The sequence below is a fragment of the Hemitrygon akajei genome, chromosome 11, assembly GCF_048418815.1.
Source record: "Hemitrygon akajei chromosome 11, sHemAka1.3, whole genome shotgun sequence".
In the NCBI taxonomy this organism is placed as follows: Eukaryota; Metazoa; Chordata; class Chondrichthyes; order Myliobatiformes; family Dasyatidae; genus Hemitrygon; species Hemitrygon akajei.
The window spans coordinates 57,319,380-57,342,506 of record NC_133134.1 but is presented as its reverse complement, the minus strand read 5'-3'; the positions used below and the strand labels follow the sequence as shown (position 1 = coordinate 57,342,506).

General features: G+C 42.1%; 1 protein-coding gene across 1 annotated transcript in view; it reads right to left on the bottom strand.

Moving 5' to 3' along the window:
• The window catches only part of lmf1 (lipase maturation factor 1), a 711,060-nt gene that overhangs the window by 516,260 nt on the left and 171,673 nt on the right, over positions 1 to 23,127 (bottom strand). The window lies entirely within an intron of this gene.

The following is a 23,127-nucleotide window of genomic DNA, read 5'->3' as shown; positions in this document are numbered from 1 at the left end:
GACTTCCCAACTTCATACATTAAGTCCAAAAACATACGTAGAAACAGAATTAGGCCATTTGCCCCTTTAAGCCTGCTCCCTCATTTGATCATGCCTGATTTATTTTCCCTCCCAACCCTATTCTCCTGCCTTCTCCCTGTAACATTGACACCCATACTAATCAATAACTTACCAAACAAAATATACCCGATGACTTGGCCTCCACAGCTGAATGCAATGATATCCACAGATTCATCACCCTCCGTCTAAAGAAATTCCTCTTCATCTAAGTTCTAAAGGGTGCCCATCTATTCTTAGACTGTGTTCTCTCAACCTAGAGTCTCTCACTATTGGAAAGATTCTCTTCACATCCACTCTATCTAGGCCTTTCGTATTTAGTAGATTTCAAAGAGATGCCCATTATTCTTCTAAAGTCCTGCAGGAACAAACCCAGAGCCATGAGATGCTCCCCCAGGATCAATTCTCATAAACATCCTCTGGAGCCACTTCAATGTTAGCACATCCTTTCTTACATACAGGGTCCAAAACTCCAATTGTGGTTTGACCAATGCATTATAAAGCTGCAATATTACATGCTTACTTTAATATTCTACACCTCTTGAAATGAAGGATAACATTGCATTTGTCTTCCATACTACCAGCTCCACCTGCAAGTTAACTATTAGAGAATCCTGAACTAGGACCCCCTGTTCATTTGCACCTCTGACTTTGAATTCATCTTTATACCTTCTACCAAAGTGCATAACAATACACTTCCCAATACTATATTCCATCTGCCACTTCTTTGTCCATTCTCCTAATCTGTCCAAGTCTTTCTGAAGAATACCTTCTTCCTCAACACTACCTGCCCCTTCACCTATCTTTGTAACATTGGCGAACTTGGCCACAAAGTCATAAGAGCATAAGAAATAGGAGCAGCAGAGGGCCATCTGGCCTATCGAACCTGATCCACCATTCAATAAGATCATGGCTGATCTGACCGTGGACTCATCTCCACCTACCTATCTTTTCCCCATAATCCTTAATTACCCTACTATGTAAAAATCTATCCAACCTTGTCCTAAATATATTTGCCAAGGTAGCCTCCACTACTTCACTGGCAGAGAATTCCACAGATTCACCACTCTTTGGGAAAAGCAGTTCCTAAATTTACTCCCCCAAACCTTGAGGCTATGTCCCCTAATTCTAGTCTTACCTACCAGTGGAAACAACTGATCTACCACTATGTTATCCATCACTTTCATTATTTTATATGTTTCTATTAGATCTCCTCTCATTCTTCTGAATTCCAGCGAGTACAGTCCCAGTTGACTCAATCTCTCCTGATAGTCTAACCCCCTCATCTCTGGAATCAATCTGGTGAACTTCCTCTGCACCACCTCCAAAGCCTTCTTCAAGTAAGGAGACCAGAACTGCACGCAGTACTCCAGATGTGGCCTCACCAGTACCCTGTATAATTACAGCATAACCTTCTTGCTCTTAAATTCAACCCCTCTAGCAATGAAGGCCAACATTGCATTTTTGACAGCCTGCTGCACCTGCAAACCAACCTTTTGCAATTTATGCACAAGCAATCCCAAGTCCATCTGCACAGCAGCATGCTGCAATCTTTTACCATTTAAGTAATAATCTGATCTTCCATTTTTTCTTCCAAAGAGGATGACCCCATATTTATCAACATTGTATTATATCTGCCAGACCCTTGCCCACTCACTTAACCTATCTATATCTCTCTACAAACTCTCCATATCCTCTGCACAACTTCCTTTTCCACTCAATTTAGTGTCATCAGCAAACTTAGATACACTACACTCGGTCACCTCTTCCAGACTGTTAATGCATATTGTGAACTGTTGTGGGCACAGCACAGACTCGCGCACACTGCTCACCACTGATTGCCAACCAGAGTAATACCCATGTATTCCAACTCTCTGCTTTCTATTGGTCAGCCATACCTCTATCTATGTTAATACATCAACCACATCTCTATGCACCCTTATCTTATGAATGTCTTTTATGTGGCACCTTTTCGAACGCCTTCTGGAAATCCAAGTAAATAACATCCATCTGCTCCCCTCTGTCCACTGCACTTGTTATATCCTCAAAGAACTCCAGTAAGTTTGCTAAACAGGACTTGCCTTTGCTGAATCCATGCTGCATCTGCATGATGGATCTACTTCTTTCCATACGCCTCACTACTTCTTCTTTAATGGTAGCTTCAGGTATTTCCCCAACCACAGATGTTAAGCTAACTGACCTATAGCTACCTGCTTTTTCCCTACATCCTTATTTGAACAGTGGTATGACATCTGTCTTCTTCCCATCCACCGGGACCTGTCCAGAGTCCATGGAATTTTGATAAATTATCACCAAAGCCTCAACTATAACCTCTGCCATTTCTTTCAGTGCCCTGGGAGGCATTCCATCACTATCAGTGGACTTGTCTATCTTTAGGCCCACAAGTTTGCTCAGCACTATCTCTTTAGTGGTAGCTATTATATCAAGATCCCAACCTCCCATCGCATCCATAACATCTATCTTTGGCATGTCAGGTATGTCCTCCACAATGAAACCAGCACAGCATAGTTATTTCAAAGCCTCAGCTCTTTCCTCATTACCCAATATCAATTCCCCCTTTTCATCTCCCAAGGGACCTACATTCAATTTAGCCACCCTTTTCTGCTTTATATAATTATAAAACTTTTACTATCCATTTTTATATTTCGTGTTAGTTGATTTTCATAATCAATCTTCCCTTTCTTTATTGTTGACTTAGTGGTTCTCTGTTGCTTTTTAAAGTTTTCCTAATCTTACAGTTTCCCACTACCCTTGGCAACTTTGTACACACAAGCTTTTAGTTTGACGCCTTCCTTTATTTCCTTAGCTATCCGTGGCTGTCTCTCCACACCTTTTCTGTCCTTACTTTTGACTGGAATATACTTTCGTTGAGCACTGTAAAAAATCTCTTTGAAAGTCTTCCACTGTTCCTCAACCATCCCACCATATAGCCTGTGTTCCCAGTCTACCCTATCCAACTCTTCCCTCATCCTATTGTACTCTCCCTTGTTTCAAGTCATGTCAAGTCAAGACATTTTTATTGTCATTTCGACCATAACTGCTGGTACAGTACATAGTAAAAATGAGACAACATTTTTTCAGGACCATGGTGTTACATGACACAGTACAAAAACTAGACTGAACTACGTAAAAAAAAACAACACAGAGAAAGCTACACTAGACTACAGACCTACACAGGACTGCATAAAGTGCACAAAAACAGTGCAGGCATTACAATAAATAATAAACAGGACAATAGGGCAAGATGTCAGTCCAGGCTTCGGGTATTGAGGAGTCTGATAGCTTGGGGGAAGAAACTGTTACATAGTCTGGTCGTGAGAGCCCGAATGCTTCGGAGCCTTTTCCCAGACGGCAGAAGGGAGAAGAGATTGTATGAGGGGTGCATGGGGTCCTTCATAATGCTGTTTCCTTTGCAGATGCAGCATGTAGTGTAAATGTCCGTGATTGCAGGAAGAGAGACCCCGATGATCTTCTCAGCTGACCTCACTATCCGCTGCAGGGTCTTGCGATCCAAAATGGTGCAATTTCCGAACCAGGCAGTGATGCAACTGCTCAGGATGTTCTCAATACAACCCCTGTAGAATGTGATGAGGATGGGGGGTTGGGAGATGGACTTTCCTCAGCCTTCGCAGAAAGTAGAGAGGTTGCTGGGCTTTCTTTGCTATGGAGCTGGTTTTGAGGGACCAGGTGAGATGCTCCGACAGGTGAACACCAAGAAACTTGGTGCTCTTTACAATCTCTACCGAGGAGCCGTCGATGTTCAGCAGGGAGTGGTCACTCCATGCCCTCCTGAAGTCAATAACCATCTCTTTTGTTTTGTTCACATTAAGAGACAGGTTGTTGGCTCTGCACCAGTCCGATAGCCGCTGCACCTCCTCTTTGTAAGCTGACTCGTCGTTCTTGCTGATGAGACCCACCATGGTCGTGTCATCGGCAAACTTAATGATATGGTTCGAGCTGTGTGTCGCAGTACAGTCGTGGGTCAGCAGAGTGAACAGCAGTGGACTGAGCACGCAGCCCTGGGGAGCCCCTGTGCTCAGAGTGATGGTGTTGGAGATGCTACTCCCGATCCAGACTGACTGAGGTCCCCCAGTCAGGAAGTCTAGGATCCAGTTGCAGAGGGAGGTGTTCAGGCCCAGTAGGCTCAGCTTTCCAATCAATTTCTGAGGGATGACTGTGTTGAATGCTGAACTGAAGTCTATGAACAGCATCCGAACATATGTGTCTTTTTTGTCCAGGTGGGTTAGGGCCAGATGGAGGGTGGTGGCAATGGCGTCATCTGTTGAGCGGTTGGGATGGTACGCAAACTGCAGGGGGTCCAGTGAAGGGGGCAGCAGGGTCTTGATATGACTCATGACAAGCCTCTCAAAATACTACATGATGATGGATATGAGTGCAACGGGACGGTAGTCATTTAGGCAGGACACTGAAGACTTCTTCAGCACGGGGACAATGGTGTCAGCCTTGAAGCACGTTGAAACGGTGGCGCTGCTCAGGGAGATGTTGAAGATGTCAGTGAGAACGTCTGCTAGCTAGTCTGCACATCCTCTGAGCACTTTACCAGGGATATTGTCTGGTCCAGCAGCTTTCCGTGGGTTGACCCTGCACAGGGATCTTCACACTTCGGCCACGGTGAGACACAACACCTGTCATTTGTAGGAGGGGTGGACTTCCTCACCACCATAACATAACACCCTGCATTAAGCATAACACCCTGTTTTAGATCAAACTATTGCACCCTCCATTTATATGAGAAACTCAAACATACTGTGATCACTCTTTCCAAGAGGATCCCTAATTACAAGATTGCTAATTTTACCTTTTGTCTCATTGCATTAGATCAGATCTAAGATAGCACATTTCCTTGTAGGATTGGTAACATGCTGCTCAAGAAAGCTATCACTTATACATTCTATGAAGTCCTCCTCAAGACTGCCTTGACCAAACACTCAAAAATTTCTAGAGATGTACAGTGGAGAGCATGTGTGGCACATGGCCAAGTGGTTAAGGCGTTGGACTAGCGATCTGAAGGTCATGAGCATGAGCCCCAGCCGAGGCAGCGTGTTGTATCCTTGAGCAAGGCACTTAACCACACATTGCTCCAGTCCACCCAGCTGAAAATGGGTTTCGGCAAAATGCTGGGGGTTAACCTCGCAATAGACTGGCATCCTATCGGGGGGGGGGAGGAGAGGAATCTCGTACTCTCAGTTGCTTCACGCCACGGAAACTAGCATAAGCACCAGCCTGATGAGCCTATAAGGCTCACGACAGACTTACAGTGGACAGCATTCTGACAGGCTGGTATGGCGGGGGGTGGGAGAGGGGTGCTACTGCACAGGACCGAAAGAAGCTTCAGAGAGTTGTAAATTTAGTCGGCTCCATTTGGGTACTAGCCTACTAAGTACCTAGGACATCTTCAAGGAGCTGTGTCTCAGAAAGGCAGCATCCATTATTAAGAAACCCCAGCACCCGTTGTATGCCCTTTTATGATTGTTAGCATGAAGTAGCAAGTACAGAAGCCTGAAGGCACACACTCCGTGATTCAGGAACAGCTTCTTCCCCTCAGCCATCTGATTCCTAAATGGACATTGAACCCATGAATACCACCTCACTTTTTAAATATATATTACAAGATATTAAGAGGAATAGATAGCACTTCTTCCCCAGGGCACCATTGCTCAATACAAGAGGGCATGGCTTTAAGGTAAGGGGAGGGAAGTTCAAGGGGGATATTAGAGGAAGGTTTTTCATTCAGAGAAAACTCATGGAATGCACTGCCTGAATCAGTGGTGGAGGCACCTACACTAGTGAAATTTAAGAGACTACTAGACAGGTATATGGAGGAATTTATGGTGGGGGAGTTGTATGGCAGGCAGGGTTTAAGGGTCAGCACAACATTGTGGGCTGAAGGGCTTGTACTGTGCTGTAATATTCTATGTTTTATGTTCTATTATTTCTATTTTTGCATGATTTTTAATCTATTCAATTTACATATACGGTAATTGATTTACTTATTTTTCTCCTATATTATGTATTGCATTGAACTGCTGCTGCTAAATTAATAGGTAGTAAATGGGATTAGACATTGGCTTTTTAAGAGAAGCCAGAAAGTGGGAGTAGATGGTTGCTTCTCTGACTGGAGGCGTGTGACTAGTGGGTGATTAGCTGGATCAGCAAGTTTGCAGGTGACACCAAAATTGGGAAAGTAACGGACAGTGAGGAACACTATCAAAGCCTGTGGCAGAATCTGGACCAGTGGGGAAAAATGGGCTGAAAAATAGTGGATGGAATTAAATGCAGACAGGTATGCGGTGTTGAGGACACACCAGGAAAGGACTAACACTGTGAGCAGTAGGGCACTAAGGAATACAGTAGAACAGAGGGATCTGGGAATACAGATCCATAGTTCCTTGTAAGTGATATCACAGGTAGATAGGGTCATAAAGAAAGCTTTTGGCACATTAGCCTTCATAAATCATAGTATTGAGTACAGGAATTGGGATGTTATGTTGAAGTTGTATAAAACATTGATGAAGCATAATTTGGAGTACCATGTAAAGCTTTGGTCACCTACCTACAGGAAAGATAACAATAAGATTGAAAGAGTACAGTGAAAAATGATTACAATGCTGTCAGGACTTGAGGACCAAAGTGATAGAGAAAGGTTGAATAGGTTGGACTTTCATTCCTCAAGAGTGCAGAAAAATGAGAAGAGATTTGATAGAGGTATACGAACTTATGAGAGGTATAGATAGGGTAAATGCAAGCAGGCTTTTTCCTCAGAGGTTGGGCAAGACTAGAACTAGAGGTCATGAGTTAAGGCTGAAAGGTGAAATGTTTGAGTGGAACATGAGTGGGAACTTCTTCACCAGAGGCTGATGAGAGTGTGGAACAAGCTGCCAGCAGATGTAGTGGATGCAGATTTGATTTCAACATTTAGCAGAAATTTGGATAGGTATATGGATGGGAGGGGTATGGTCCAGCTGCAGGTCAATGGGACTAGGCAGTTTAATCGTTTGACATTGACTAGATGGGCCGAAGGGTCTGTTTCTGTGCTGCCGTGTTCTATGACTTTATGACACAGTTCTTTCCCAGTTACTGGCCACGTTGAAGATCAAGCTGATTGTTCTGCAGTGTAGAAACCATCATATTCCAGCACCACATCAAACTGACAAAAATGGACTTTGAAACCAGCAGTGTGAAAATGGCATTGCCAGTAGCAGGTGCTGAGCTTATGCTTTCTTTGGCCAGTCATCAAGAAATGCAAGGATTAAGCTAGCCTCTTCCAACTACAATGTAAAAACAATAAAAAAGTTGTATTGATATAACTCCATATTTGCAATCAGAAGGGGGTGATGAAACTCAGTATGATGCTTCTCATCTGGAACATGGATGATTTGCAACTCAGCTATGAGCAGACTTTGAAAAGAAACTTTGCTCATTAATATTCTCTCACTATTTTAACTTGCTTTATCTCATATTAATTTTTACAAAAAGTTTAAGCTACCAACTAGACAACATTCTTGTATACTAGTATTAAAAGTTACAAACTGCAATCTTTCCTTCCTTGATAAGTTACAAGGATCCATACAAGTTTGAAGATCTATACAAGTATACAATAGCAAGGAACTAAATTCATAAATAAAGATATAAAGTATTGTAAATAGGAGAAGTGTAGGGTTGGGATATTTTACAACTAACAGACTGTTTTCTGGCAAAGGTGTACTTGCAAAATGGGAGGCCTTCAAAAACTACATTTTAAGAGCTCAAAGCTTGCATATACCTGTCAGAATAAAAGGTAAAGATAACAAGTGTAGGGTACCTTGGTTTTTAAGAGATATTGAGGCATGGTTGAGAGGAAAAATAAGGAGATTCACAGTAGGTATAGGCAAGTAGAGAAAAAAAATTAGATGCTTATGGAGTACAAGAAATGCAATCGAACACTTAAGAAAGAAATCAGGAAGGCTAAAAGAAGGCATGAAGTTGTTTTAGCAGACAAGGTGAAGGAGAATCCTAAGGGATTCTACAGGTATATTAAGAGCAAAAGGAATACAGGGGACAAAATTGGTCTCCTGGAAGACCAGAATGGTAACCCATCTGGGGAGCCAAAACCAATGGGGGAGATCTTAACTGAACTCTTTGCATCTGTATTTACTCAGGAGGCAGATACAGAGTTTATAGAAGTAAGCAAAGTGGCATCAACTTCATGGGCCTGTACAGATTACAGAGGAAGAGGTGCTTGCTACCCTGAGGCAAATCAGGGTGGATAAATCCCTAGGACCTGACAAGGTGTTCCCTCCAACCCTACTGAGACAAGTGCAAAAATTGTGGGCCCCTAGCAGAAATATTTAAAATATCCTTAGCCACATGAGTTACCAACAGATTGGAGGATAGCCAGTGTTGTTTTGCTATTTACAGGAAAGAGTCTAGCATGGATAAAGCAGTGGCTGATTGGCAGTAGGCAAAGAGTGGTTATAAAGGATGCCTTTTCTGGTTGGTTACCAGGACTAGTGGAGTTCATCGGGGTCTGTGGTGGGACTGATTATTTTTACATTGTATGTCATTGAATGAGATGGTGGAATTGATGGCTTTGCTACAAAGTTTGCAGACAATATGAAGATAAGTCAAAAGGCATGTTGTTAGATTTAATAGAGGTGTACAAAGTTATGAGGAGTATATATAGGGTATATGCAAACAAGCTTTTTCCAGTGAAGGTGGGGGGGGCTAGAACCAGAGGTTATGGGTTAAAGGTGAAAGGTGTGAAGTTTAAGAGGAACATGAGGGGGAACTTCTTCACTCAGTGTGTTGTGAGAGTGGAATGAGCTGCCAGTACAAGACGTGTATGCAAGCTCAATTTCAATATTTAAAAGAAGTTTGGATCAGTACATAGATGGGAGGGATACGGAGGTCCATGGTCCCGGTGCAGATCAATGGGAGTATGCAGTTTAATTAGTTTCGGCATGGACTAGATGGGCCAAAAAGCCTTTTTCTAGTGATATACTTCTCTATGACTCTAACTATAAACTTCAAACTTTAAAATGACTACTAAGGTTTTCTTGGGCCTTGATATCACTAAGACAAGATAGTGTTCATCAATAGACAACGGTATTAAAACATGCTTTGCACGTTATTTCCACATTATCAAAAATGAATGAGTTTAAAGTGATTTGATGGGAAATAGTGTTTAGCACATTAAACACGACTATGGTGGTATGTTCAATTTTCTAATAGAAGAAACACATGTTTGAATTGCTAGCTTGGGACCTAATGTTACAATATAATAAGTATTAGTAGAACACATAACTGGTAAACATTTCCAACACCACATTTAATTCACATACTTTAGACAAAACAAGTAGACAAATACAGGAAACAATCCAACAAAATTTCTTGATATTCTAGTGAAGGCAATAACCTATGTAAAATAAATATAACAGTCATAAAACAAACAGGATGATTAGAATGAAAACTAGGCAGGATGTGTGTTATGAGCATGAATTTCCACAACTCCTTTTCCCCTTTGCTCTGCTCAGGTCACATATGATGTTCGGGCTATAGGAGGATAGTCTAATCAGAATCAGGTTTGTTATCACCGGCATGTGACGTGAAATTTGTTAACTTAGCAGCAGTTCAATGCAATACATAATCCAGCAGAGGAAAAATAATAATAATAAATGAAATAAAAATAATAGCAAATAAACAAGTAAATCAATAGATTTTTAAAAACATGCAAAAACAGAAATACTGCATATTAAAAAAAAGTGAGGTACTGTCCAAAGATTCAATGTTCATTTAGGAATCGGATGGCAGAGGGGAAGAAGCTGTTCCTGAATTACTGAGTGTGTGCCTTCAAGCTTCTGTACCTCCAACCTGATGGTAACAGTGAGAAAAGGGCATGCCCTGGGTGCTGGAGGTCCTTAATAATGGGCGCTGCCTTTCTGAGACACAACTCCCTGAAGATGTCCTGGGTACTTTGTAGGCTAGTACCCAAGATGGAGCTGACTAGATTTACAACCTTCTGCAGCTTCTTTCGGTCCTGTGCAGTAGCCCTCCCATACCAGACAGTAAATGCAGTCTGTCAGAATGCTCTCCACGGTACATCTATAGAAGTTTCTGAGTGTATTTGTTGACATGCCAAATCTCTTCAAACTCCTAATAAAGTATAGCCGTTGTCTTGCCTTCTTTATAACTACATCAATATGTTGGGTCAGCTGGTGTGCTATACTGCGTCCGGTGCTCCCGGTGTGGCCTTTTATGTATTGGTGAGACCCGACGCAGACTGGGAGACCGTTTCGCTGAACACCTATGCTCTGTCCACCAGAGAAAGCAGGATCTCCCAGTGGCCACACATTTTAATTCCACGTCCCATTCCCATTCTGATATCTCTATCCATGGTCTCCTCTACTGTCAAGATGAAGCCACACTCAGGTTGGAGGAACAACACCTTATATACCGGCTGGATAGCCTCCAACCTGATGGCATGAACATTGACTTCTCTAACTTCTGTTAATGCCCCTCCTCCCCTTCTTACCCCATCCCTGATAATATTTAGCTTTCTACCCCCTCCTCCTTTTTCTCTCTCTTTCTGCCCATCACTCTGCCTGTTCTCCATCTCCCTCTGGTGCTCCCCTCCCCCTTTCTTTATTCCTAGGCCTCCCATTCCATGATCCTTTCCCTTCTCTAACTCTGTATCCCTTTTGCCAATCACCTTTCCGGCTCTCAGCTTCACCCCACCCCCTCCAGTCTTCTCCTATCATTTTGCAGTTTCCCCTCCCCCTCCTACTTTCAAATCTCTTACTATCTTTCCTTTCAGTTAGTCCTGACGAAGGGTCTCGGCCCGAAACGTCAACAGCGCTTCTCCCTATAGATGCTGCCTGACCTGCTGCATTCCACCAGCATTTTGTGTGTGTTGCTTGAATTTCCAGCATCTGCAGATTTCCTCGTGTTTGTCAATATGTAGGGACCAGGTTAGATCCTCAGAGATCTGACACCCAGGAACTTGAAACTGCTCACTCTCTCCACTTCTGATCCGTCAGTGAGGATTGGTATGTGTTCATCTTACCCTTCCTAAAGTCCACAATCAGCTCTTTCATCTTACTGACGCTGAGTGCCAGGTTGTTGCTGCGGCACCACTCCACTAGTTGGCATATTTCACTCCTGTACACCCCCTCGTCACTACCTGAGATTCTACCAACAATGGTTGTATCGTCAGCAAATTTATAGATGGTATTTGAGCTATGCCTAGCCACACAGTTATGTGTATATAGAGAGTAGAACAGTGGGCTAAGCACACACCCCTGAGGTGCGCCAGTGTTGATCGTCAGCGAGGAGGATATGTTATCAATAATCCATACAGATTGTAGTCTTCTGGTTAGGAAGTCAAGGATCCAATTGCAGAGGGAGCCCAAATCCCTTGGGCTTTCTGATCAAAACAGCTTCCATCAATGTGTAAGATTTGAAGTATTACATTCACGCATGTGTCCCTTTTCTGTTAAGATTCCATATGGGAGACAAATTTTACATATTATGAGAATCTTGCTCATTCTGGTTTTTTGCTTCAAGATGGTGCCTAGCTACCTTCTCCGTTGAGGCTGCAGCTCAGATTTAGTTGTTTTATTACTTGTCTTTTAGGTTCATAGGGATGGTTTTGCAGACGGGGGGAGGGAGTCACGGGTCAGGTTTAGGAACAGGGATATAGGGGAATTAGAGGTCAGGCCAGAGACTAAACCTCTGCTTCACATTCGAAAGCCAGTGACATGGACAAGGGACATCTATAGGACATCTGTGATTGGAAGTCAGGCCGGCAAACCAGCGTGGATGTACATGTGATAAATAAATTTGAACCTTGAATCATCTAACCACTGCTAAGGAAGTTCAATACCCATGGCTTCTATCTGCATTATTCAAGAATTAGCATACTGATATAGCCACATATTAAAAAATAGAACATGTTTTTAATTATTTATCCTGAAACAAATTCTATATACTCAGTATCAATGTCATTAACTGTTAAAGAAATATCTTGCTGCTACATAGTTTCTTCAAAAAAATCCTTTGCAATATGTGTAGAATATCCAATTGTAACAATATGGCAAAGTGTTTGATACAGGGCTGTAGCAGTTAATGCAGCTTAAATTGAAGCTGACTCCCTTCAAAAAACACAAATTTTAATGGCTCTCTTTATAACTCTACCTCTAAATACTTTCTAAAGCAAACCACAACACTGATGGGACATTATGTCACAGTTGCATAAAAAATTGGTGAAGCCAAATTTGAAGTGTTGTGTGTAGTTCTGGTAACCTACATACAGGAATGAGATCAGTAAGACTGAAAGAGTATAGAGGAAATTTACAAGAATGTTTCCAGGACTTGAGGACCTCAGCAATGGGGAAAGGTATGAATAGGTTAGGACGTTATTCCCCATAGTGTAGAAGAAATTAGCAGGGATGATGGCAGAAAAGCAATGGCTGGTGTTTCTGGAGGAAATTTGGAAGGCACAAGATAGATGCTTCGCAAAGATGAAGAAGTACTCTACGGGGAAGACAAAGCAGCCATGGATGACAAGGGAAGTCAAAAGCAGCATTAAATCAAAGGGGAAGGCATATACAGTAATATAGCAAAAAATTAGTAGGAAGTTAGAGGATTGGGAAGATTTAAAACACCAATACATGGCAACTAAAAAGCCATAATGAGAAAAAAGATGAAATATGAAGGTAAGAAAGCCATTAATATAAAAGAGCATACCAAAGGATTTTTTATGATATATGAAGAGTAAAAGAGAGGCAATAGTGGATATTAGACTGCTGGAAAATAACGCTGGAGAGGTAGTCATGGGGTACAAAGAAATGGCGGACAAACTTAATTAGTATTTCAAAGGTTCAAAGGTCAAATTTAATGTCAGAGAAATGTATATAATATAAATCCCAAAATGCTTTTTCTTCGCAAACATCCACGAAAATAGAGAAGTGCCCCAAAGAATGAATGCCAGTTAAACGTGAGAACCCCAAAGTCCCCCAGCTCCCCCCTCCTGCGCGTAAGCGGCAGCAAGCAAAGATCCCCCCCCCCCACCAGCAAAAAAATGCATCGATACCGTCACCGAGCCCAAGCGTGTGTTAAGCAATAGCAAAGACACAGACCTAAGTTACCCCAAAGGCTTTGCATTTCATTCGACAAACCACAAGTTCTCTGTCCCTGGCAAGGAGAGGGAGGTGCCCCTCATTTTCACAGTGAGCAGGAGGCATAACAACAACCCACTGTTTTACGATGTTTAAGGTCAGTTTCGTCACTTTTTTCATCAGTCTTCACTGTATTAGACATAGGTAGCATGCCAGAAATTTGTGAGTGGGCAGAAATGATCGTAATTGTTATTACTAAGGAGAAGGTAGCTTGGAAAGCTGAAAGGTCTGAAGGTAGATAAGTCACCTAGACCAGATGGACTACACATCATGATTCTGAAAGCGGTAGCTGAAGAGATTGTAGAGGCATTAGTAATGATCTTTTAAGACGAAAATGAAAGAAAAGAGTGCAATAACAATTTGGTGTAGCAATGCACCAATACCTTTGCAGATGGAATTTGACAACAATCCATCCTGACTAAAAATGTGGACTATAAGGAAAGCTAAGCAATTAAATGGAGCCTTCTTAGAGGGAAGTAAACCAGCAGGTTGAATCATCAGGATATTGAATGCAAAAGAGAGGGAGAAAAAGTCATGTGATGAAGAGATAAGGGGTGTGACAAATTCAAATGGCAACGAATTAGTACATGATAGTCCCATATGTTGTCTGCAATTAGAATGGGCAGAATCAAAAAAAATACAAACTGAATTGAGAGGTATTGCTCCAAGGTTCTGACTGCTTAGGTGTCTGCCACAAAGAACTGGCCACGTGCCTGCTTCGGCACAGATCAGCTTGTGAAACAAGGTATTGCACCATAATGGCAGTCAGATTAAACCGCAGCAAGACAGCTTGAAGAGAAAAACATTGAGTACAAGTCCAGTGAAAATAAAAAGTTCATGATGAACAGTCAGGGTCAAATGCAGCACTTGGGCAGTACCATCCACTGCAAAGGCAGTCAGTCACTGCTCAGTCCTTTAAAGGCAGAGGAGGTAGAATATGCTTTATGATTAAAGCATGCCTCATCATGGGGCACAGATGTGGCAGTTCTGTCTCAAACTTACTCACCCAACCTGGAACATCTAGCAGTCAAATGTCATCCATTTCATCTGCCAAGGGAGTTTTCCACTACCATCCCACTCTGGTAGCGGTATACATTCCTCCTCAGGCCAATGTCAAGCAGGCACTGGAGGAGAAGAGCGTCGTAACTAGCAGGCACAGAATAGTGCACCCCGATGTCTTCACATCTCATCGCAGGGGATTTCAACCAGGCCAGCTTGAAGAAGTCTCTGAACAACTGCCACTAAAATATCACCTGTGGAACCACAGGAGCCAACGCACTTGACCACTGTTATACCACCATCAAGAATACTTATTGTGCCATCCCATACCCACAGACTGATAACCTGGCTGTACTTCTACTCCCAGCGTATAAGGTAGAGACTAAAGATCACACCACTAGTGGTGAGAACCAAGAAGGTATAGACAAGGGAGGCAGAGAAGTGCTTACAGGCCTGCTTTGAGTAGGTGGACTGGACAAAATTCAGAGATTCATCTTCGAACCCCATAATACTGAGAACCTGAGTTGCAGAGTCCTTAAAAGTGAGGTCTGTAGATTGTTAAATCAGTTCAGAATCAAGGTGAGTGAAGTGATCCACACTGTTCAGGACTCCGATGACTGTAGAGTATTAAATGTTCCTAAACCTGGTTGTATGTAATCTCCTGTACTTCCTGTCGGATGGTAGTGGGATGGTGCCACCTGTGATGAACTGGACTCCATCCATTACTTTCTGTAGTCTTTTCCATTCCTGGGAATTGGTGCTTCCATACCAGACCATGATACCACCATACTCTCCACTGTGCATCTACAGTCTTTCAAAGTCTTAGATGACATACTGAATCTATGCAAACTTCTAAGAAAGTAGCTGAGTTGATATGCCTTCTTTGTGATAGCACTTAAGTTCAAATTTAAAGTATGCATACCATATAAAACCTTGAGATTCGTCTTCTTGCAAGCATCCACAAAACAAAGAAACACAATAGAACTCATGAAAAACCCCACAGGACAAAGATGGTCATGCATCCATTGTGCGAAAAAGAAAGAACAAATCATGTAAACAATATTTTTTTTAAAGCATGCAATCCACAGAACATGAACTACAGAATGCTCAAAAATAAGTCAATAGCCACGGAGCCATTTCAGCACTACAGGCAGTCCAGGAGGACGATGGCTGCAGATCATAGACATGAACCCAGGTTCAGCACAGAGGTGACTGCCAGTGGCTGCAGGCTGCAGCTATACAGTGTGTCCAGCACTGAGGTGAGTAAAGCCTCACGCAATAGTGAGCTGAACACCAGTTCATCATCCACCCTCTGCCTTGATGCCTTAATCCTTTTAATCTGGATCAGTTCTTAAATCAGCCAAACATGTTATTCGTTCCCGAGCCCAAGCCTCGTTGCTTTAGTCCAGCCCAAAGTTTCAGTCCAGCCTCTATTCTGTTCCAACAATGAACGCCACAGCCGTACCTGCATGCTCAAGAGTCCAGTTTGCCGAATAATTCAGAATAACACAAAATCGTCAGGTCATACAAACAGTTTAAAAGTTTATCATTCAGCAGGAAATTTCAAGCTGCGTATTGCTGCAATCAAATTACAGCAAGTATATTTAGTAAAACTGTTAATAGTTTTGTTGGCTGCCTGCAAAATATCACCATGTCTCACCAGCGCCACCTCCGTTCAGGATTTGCATGCTTATCCCAGGACAGATCCTCTGAAATGATAAGCCAAGAAATTTAAAGTTACTGACCCTCTCCACTTCCAGTCCCCTAATGAGGACAGGTCATGGACTTCCAGTTTCTTCCTCCTGTAGTCAATAATCAGTTTTTTAGTTTTGCTGACATTGAATGAGAGTTTGTTGTTGTGGCACCATTCAACCAGATTTTCAATCTCCCTCCTATATGCTGATTCGTCACCACCTTTGATTCAGTCACCAACAGAGATGTCGGTAGCAAACTTAAAATATAGCACTGGAACTATACTTAGCCACAAAATCATAGGTATAAAGCAAGTACAACAGGGGTCTAAGTTCACAGCCCTGTGGTGCCCCTGTGCTGATGGTGATTGTGAGGAAACATTTTTGCCAATCCAAACTGACTGGGGTCTACAAGTGAGGAAATCAAGGATCCGGTCTTACAGGGAGTTATTGGTGTTTAGATCTCAGTCCTGGTTTAGTGATTAGTCTCGAAGTGATTATAGTGTTGAAAGTAGAGTAGGGGGCTAAGCACACAGCCTTATGGGATCACCTAGGAAGAAAAGCTTTTTTGGGTCACTACAATGCTTCAATGTTTTTCCTCGGCGCGTTTGGGTAAGCAATCCCACTGTTTAGACTTAGAAATAAGAAAGGAAGGACAACATAATTTCAAGGGAGGTTGACATGTGATTCTGAGGAGGAAACTGCAAATGGTGGTGTTCTCTTGCTGTCCTTGACAGAATGGGCCATGAATTTAGGAGCTGCTTTTAAATCAGTTTGCTGAGTAACTGCAGTGTATTATGTCCATGGTACACATTATAGTTATGTTTCACTAGTGGTAGATGGTTGCCAGTAAATGGCCCTGCTACATTCTTGATAATGTTCAACTTATTGAATATTGCTGGAATTGCACTCATTCAGGCAGGTGGAGAATCTTTTGTCTCATGCACCTCTGGATCTATAACACAAATATTACTTACATTATGAACCATGATCCACTATTGTCTCGGTTTTGCTATAAGTATTCAATTTTGTATCATTTCCTGAGGTGCTGAGAATGAAAATGAAAATTGTACCATCAGCAACATCACCACTTCTGACATTATGGTGGAGGGAATATTGTTGATGAAACAGCTGGTACACTATACTGAGGACAACCATCACAGAACCATCAGCTTTGAAGCACACTGACTTCAGTTTTATCAGGATTCTTTGATCACACACTTGGTCTGATCTTGCCTTAGTGAAATGCCTAACTTCACTTCTAAATTTTGGCACTTCTCTCCATGTCCATTTTGTCCATCAATAAGCTGAGAAATCCACTCCCTGGCTAAGTCTAGGACTGTAGCAATCAAATCAGGTGACCCTGACCTTTACAAGAAATCAAGACATGATCTTCAAAAAGTTATCAAGGACGCCAAGAGGCAATATCAGTCTAAATCCAAGTTCCCGACCAGCCATTAGTGTGTCAGGGCGTACATGCTATAATGGGCTGCAATATTAAGTTAACAGCACATCCCTTCCCAATGAACTTAATACATTTTCCACACGTTTTGAACAGAACCCTCAAAAGCAAATGAACCCATAGTCTCTCTTGCAGATGTAAAGATCAGTCTTCTGGAGAGTGGACCTGCAGAAAGCAACTAGCTCGGCTGGTGTCCCTGGTGATGTCCATAGATCCAGCACAGATGAGCTGACTGGTGTACTTACAGACATTCTTAACCTCTCCCTGATTTAATCTGGGGTTCCCACCTGCTTTGAATAGACCACTATCACCCTGTTACTTAAGAAAATTACCGTAGATTCCGGACTACAGAGCGCACCTGATTAAAAGCCGCTGGCTCTAATTTTAGAAATAAAATTAATTTTTTAATTGTAAAGGCCGCACCGGATTTTAGGCCGCACCGGATTTTCGGCCGCAGGTGTCCCACGTTGTAATATGAGATATTTACACAGAAAGATATTACACGTGAGGATTTTTTAACTTTTAATTAAATCCATATGGTAACAAAAACAAATACATATTGCAAATGCTTTTTTTCGAACCGTGCCCGTAACGTGGCTACTTTTAAATATACGTTGCGTATACTTCTTTACTGAACAACATTCCAATATCTCCTAACGACTGGTAAAAAATATATATACTGCAGCCTACCAGGAAAAGTTATTGATCACCTTTAACTTAAAAGCAGCGTTCGCTCAGATCCAAAGCCGCTCGCGTAATGCGCTCCCTCCCTCCGTCCCGTTTCATCGCAAACCGGCATTTTCCCACAAGACACCGCGAAACCGGGTGTGACGTCGTAGCATCCCGCGATGTAGTACAGAAAACAAATATAGTTAAAACTCTTCTAACTTTAACTAGAAAATGAATTACTAAGCGAAAATATTATAAACTAAGTAACTGCCATAAGGCAGCACAATGCTTCGAGTGTTTTCCATGTTGATGAGGGTGAGTACAAATGACTGATTTACAATAATTTAATTGTGAAAGTGCGCTTGATTTATCGTACAATTTCATTGGACCTCTGTGAACTACTCATCAATTTTATTGGTCTACTGTTATGAGGCAAAATGTTTACGAGGCGGCATGAAAAAAATCATGTATTAGCCGCTCCGGATTAAAGGCCGCAAAGTTCAAAGCTGTTCAAAATGTGGGAAAAAAGTAGCGGCTTAAAATCCGGAATCTACGGTAAGTAATGTTCCTTAATCACTACCGTCCCAATGACTGTGACATACACCATCATGAGTAATTCACAAGGCTGGTCATAACATGTATTTACTCCAGCTTCCCACACAACCTTGACCACAGCAATTCATCTACCACTGAAACAGGTCTGTGGCTGACACTGTATCCTTAGCTGTACACTCATCTCTGAAGCATCTGGACAGTAAAGACACCTATGTTAAGACTTCATCTATTGACTAAAGCTCCGCCTTCAATACTATAATTCCAAACAAACTTATCGCCAAACTCCTAAACCTGGGACTCAATCCCTTGCTTTGAAACTGGATCCTTGATTTCCAGACCAATGAACCACAATCAGTAAGGATAAGCATCAACAACTCAACCATAAATACTCTCAGCACTGGTGCCCCACAAGGCTGCATCCTCGGCCCCCTACTCTGCTCCTTATGCAGATGATACCACCGTAGTAAGCCATATCCAAAATAATTATAATCAGAGTACAGGCAACAACCTTTCCCTCAAGGTCAGCAATACAAAAGAACTGCTCATTGACTTCAGGAAGTGAAGCACTGCACATGGTCCTGATGCATCAATGATGCTGAAGTTCAGAGGATTGAGAGTTTCTAGTTCCTATAAGTGACCATCACCAATAACTTGTCCCAGTCCAACCACATTGATACCATACCAAGAAAATTCATCTGCGCCTCTGTCATTTCAGGAAGCTAAAGAAATTTGTCATAACCCCTATGACGTTCACCATAGAAAGTATCATATTTAGATGCATCACAGTTTGGTATGGCAACTGCTCTGCGTGTGCCCAGAAGAAACTGTAGAGAATTGTGGACACCACTCAGCACATCATGAAAACCTGCCCCTCTTCCATGGACTCAGCTATACCTCTCAATGCCTCAGTAAAGCAGTCAGTATAATCGAAGACACCACTCACCTTGGACGTTCTTCCTTCTCTACCCTCCCATCAGGGAGAAGACACAAAAGCCTGAAAGCAAGTACCACCAGGCTCAAGGACAGATTATAACTCATTGTTATTTACTAGGGAAGCATTCAATAATCTCCCGACCTCACAATCTACCTATGTTGCACGTTCTCTGTACCAAACAATATATTCTGCATTGTTATTGTTTATCTTGTTCTACCACAGTGCACTGTTGTAGTAAACTGTATGGACAGTTTGCAACACAAATTCACTGTACCTTAGTACATGTGACAATATTAAACCAATACCATGTTCCTAACAAGTCTGCAAAGAGGTCTGCAGTCAAGGGGTCCTGGTCAAAGTATCAGTGATCATTTTAGTGTTTTATTGTATTTATTTGTTTTACATTAGGTGGTTGATGGTTGCAAGGCCAACATTTAGTTTTGAAAAGGAAAACGATACAGTTGCTGGAAAACACAAATTTAAAAAAAATAAGAAATTGCTATAAATACTTAGAACTTTGAAACTGCCTCATTGGAGGAACTCTGCACTTTCTGCTTTTATTTCTGCAATTAATATTTATCCCTAAATTACCTTGAGAAAGTAATCATAAGCCTTCTTCTTGAACCATTGAAGACCTCCTGGTGAAAATAATCTCACAATGCAGTTGAAAGGGCAGCTCCAGGATTACAACCCAACTACAATGAAGGACGGCAAAATACTTCAACGGCAGAAAAACGGTGAAACTTCAATTGGTTGGCATTCTTTATTGTGTTATGTCCACTAACCTTGCCTTTCTTGGTAATAAAAACCATGCATTTTGCAGATGGTACATAGTGCAGTATCAATGTGTTGGCATGAGAGGAAGCCACTGCTCTGAGTGGTGAAAGAGGTACTAATCATGCAGGACGCTGTGGCCTGAATATTTCTGAACTTCCTGAGTGTACTTGAAGTTATACTCAACCAAGCAAATAAACAGGAATCCTACTCATTCTAGACTTGTACATGTGGATGGCGGAAAGTTGTAGTGGTGTTATTTGTTGCAGGGTACCTTGACCTGACCTGTTCTTGTAACCAGTTCCTTCTTATGGCTGGCTTTGCTCACTATCTAGTCACTCCTTAGCACTGTGTATAACTCCTTGCATTAATCTGCAGATAATTCTGAACAGACTATAAAGGTGGTATTGGAAAGATTGGATTTGTCATGCTTTTTGTGGACACCTAGACAATTCTTATATTGTCAGGTAGAAGACAAAGTTTTAACTTTATTGGCACTGACAGAATGATGTCTGGCCCAAAAGTCACCCCAAGAGAAAGCCATGATGGATCAACCTCTCAAGACATGGATGGAAATAACTGAAAACACTTCTGCCTTGCTTGGTTCTCATGAGCTAGACTGCCAGCACTGAGGAATTTACTGGAGAATCCTGCTACCATTAGCTGTTTCATTGTCCATACCATTCTGATCCATCGGCTGCATGAATGCCCCACTCCACCTATTGCATGCTACTTTAATGTTTAGCTCACGCAGAGTTCTATATCACAACTGAATCAGACTGGCACTAAATCTTTCAGTTTTGCTGATGCTGCTTCCAGTGTACCTTTCTTCCTGCAATAAACTTGATACCCTGAATTGAGTTATTATATGTCAGCGTTATCAACACTTCCCAAATTTTGAATATCCCATCAATCAAATGCTGAAAGGATCAGTCATGAAGGAATTTGAATCATTTCTCACCTCACCATGTAACTAAACAAAAATCAAAATCAAACGCCACTGACAAAAAAGTACTCAGACAAGTGTGTTTCTGCCAGTACTCAATCACCTCTGTAATATTTAAATGCAGGGTGCAGCAAGGAAATTATGTCTATGAGTCTTAAAATTGGCATTCACCAGGCACACAGAGTAGTACCTAGATACAGGAATGTTTTTTGGCTCAGCTGTTAACTACTATGTCCATCATCCTCCCACATTTACACCTGAATTGTACAACATTAAAACAAAATGCCAGAAACAGAAAATGTCTAGCATTTCCACACCAAAACCATTCATGTCATGAAAAACAATCCTCTGAGAAAGACACCTTTCTTATATCTGAGATTGCATTAGAAACAAATTATTCAATAATAATAATTCTCTGCCACATCTGCTCTCAGGATGAGGATTTTCATTCCAGAACAAAGGGGGGTCCTCCTTCTTCAAAAAAGGGGCTTCCCTTCCTCCACCATCAACACGCCCTCAACCGCATCTCTTCCACTTCGGGCACATCTGCCCTTACACCTTCCTCCCGTCACACCACCAGGGATATGGTTCCTCTTGTCCTCACCCTACCAGCCTCCTCGTCCAGCACATTATTCTCTGTAACTTCTGCCACCTCCAACAGGATCCTAGCACCACACTCATCTTTCCCTCCACCCCACTTTCTTCTTTCCGCAGGGTTCGCTCCCTATGTGATTCCTTTGTCCATTCATCCCTCCCCACTGATCTCCCTCCTAGCACTTATCCTTGCAAGCGGAACAAGTGCTACACCTGCCCCTACACTTTCTCCCTCACTACCAGTCAGGGTCCCAAACAGTCCTCCATGTGAAGTGACTCTTCAGCTGTGAGTCTGTTTGGGTCACTTACTGTATCTGGTGCTCCTGGTGCGGCCTCCTGTATACTGCTGAGACCCAACATAAATTGGGAGACCACTCTGTCGAACACCTACACTCCGTCTGCCAGAAAAAGCGAGATCTATCAGTGGCCACCCATTTTAATTCCTCTTCCCATTCCTATTCCAACATGTCAGTCCATGGCCTCCTCTATTGTCGCGATGAGGCCACACTCAGGTTGGAGGAGCAACACCTTTAGTTCTGTCTGGCTACCCTCCAACCTGATGGCATGAACATTAATTTCTTCAACTCCAGTAAATCCCCCCCTTTACCATACCCCATCCCCTTTTCCCTCTCTCAACCCATCTCCTTACCTGCCCATAGCCTCTCTCTGGTGCTCCTCCTCTCTTTTCTTTCTTCCGTGAACTTCTGTCCTCTCCTTTTAGATTCCTCCTTCTGCAGCCCTGTATCTCACTCACCAATCAACTTCCCAGCTCTTCACTTCACCCCTCCCCCCACTCCAGGTATAGCCCTGTGTTTCCCACTCCCCTCCCCCACTTTCTAACTCTGACTCCTCATCTTTTTTTTCTCCAGTCTTGCTGAAGGGTCTCAGCCCAAAACATCAACTATACACTTTTCCATGGATGCTTCCTGGCCTACTGAATTCCTCCAGCAATTTGTCTGTGTGAGGTTTGGATTTCCAACTTCTGCAAATTTTCTCTTGTTGTAATTCAATAACAGAATTTGTTTTATTCACAAAATAAACTTTATTATTATTTTCCACTTTAAGTGTTTTTCCTGTTATTTTTATATTCATTAAATGAACTATCATCTCTATTTCATTGTTCATCACCTTAACAATTTTAGTCAAAGTTAAATTAGCACGGAAAGTATTTCTAGGATATGAATTTTCTCCTGCTACAAGTAACAGAAACAGGAAACAGTATGCAAATATTAGGACTACGTAACCTTGAT